Below are 1,573 nucleotides of genomic sequence, written 5' to 3'. Positions count from 1 at the left end.
GGAGCTGCTGCCCCCGCAACCCGATACCGGATAAGCGGATGAAGATGGATGGATGGACAACTGACTTATGTGACCGTTTTGGGGGGAGGACAGTCTCAAAAACTGTCTGGGAACACAAAAAACACACACAAATCAAGAATGGTTGTTTCAACAGGTAATACTTATGTTTCATTACTCGGATATCTTTACTCAAGTGTACACTTGGGGAATATATTCCCACATTTCTTTGCGCTGGGAAGTAATTTTAGGGAACAAGTGATTTGCCACTTAAAAGAATATGTCTTATTTCTTTCCATTAATGGAAAATTCTGTTTTCATCCGTAGATCATTGGTCTTATTTTTGTCGTTTTTTTGCCACTGTCTTTTCCACAATTCACCAAGTTAATTTCTAAGATCCAGGAACGTTTACAGCCCTGATCATCTGACAGCTCACACTTTTTCACATAATACTTAATTTTAACTTTGTTGCCATTTTCCCAAATCTTAGCAATTACTTTGCTGAGCCGTAATCATGACCAATAGAAATGAGGACCTATGAAAACAAGACCCATGTTCTAAAATGTTCCTTTATATGATGTTGATGTTAACGAAACACACAAGATAATTATTTCACCATTGTTAGTAAGTACAGAAAATAGAGCTGTGCTTCACTATAAACACAGCTGCAATCCCAACCGGCCGATGGACATAAAAGCAGCTTTGTTTTCAACAAAGTAACTGATAAAACACATCAAGGGTTCTGGAGACATGCACTTAATAATACCATGGGTGGCAAAATCCCTAAGCTGTCAGCTCTAAGGGGATTTGTGATTTTATTTTCATTTTTTTTATCCTCCACACTGAGTAAGTGCTGGCATGTTTCCAGGACAGTACATTACTATCACAGCTTGAAAGGAGAGAGGCAGATATGTGTGGGTCAGCCAAATCCCTGGATTGAACAACAGCTGGGGACAATAAAGATGAGTAGGCCCCGAGGAGTACCCTCTTCTTCCTCTCACACAGATACACTAATAAACACTTATGTACAAACACAAGACTGTCCTCTCCCAAAACCTTCACCCAGGAGGGCTGGGTTAGAGTCCCTTTTGGAAATGAAAATGAATGGCAAATTATCTTCACGAACGTAAACATCGACAATTTTAATCCAATCACGACTCTTTTCTGAACTTAACTAAGTAGTTTTGGTGAGTGAACTAGCCATATCATGGTATGGTTGGATAACTTGTTAATAAACAGGCATACACACACTGACTTACCGCACGTAATAGTGAGGCTTCAAAATTAAAAGAAAGTAACTCAAATTCTTGGTTTTAAAACCAGAATGACCCTGACGAACATTTGTCACGCTTCTCAGATCAGTTCCACTCAGTTCAGTCATCCTGGACGTGAATTATCTTTTCAGACCAGGATCATCACGGTCCCACAGACAAGTAGGACTTGTTTCCACTGTAAAGTGAATGAGCTGACAGTGTTGTCCATCGGTGCAGTTCTGATTGATGCCGGAAAACGAAATGTAAAAATCGTTCAGAAAACACACACACACACACACACACACACACACACACACACACAC

Source organism: Etheostoma spectabile, chromosome 6, assembly GCF_008692095.1.
Source record: "Etheostoma spectabile isolate EspeVRDwgs_2016 chromosome 6, UIUC_Espe_1.0, whole genome shotgun sequence".
Classification (NCBI taxonomy): domain Eukaryota; kingdom Metazoa; phylum Chordata; class Actinopteri; order Perciformes; family Percidae; genus Etheostoma; species Etheostoma spectabile.
This window is presented reverse-complemented; position numbering follows the sequence as displayed.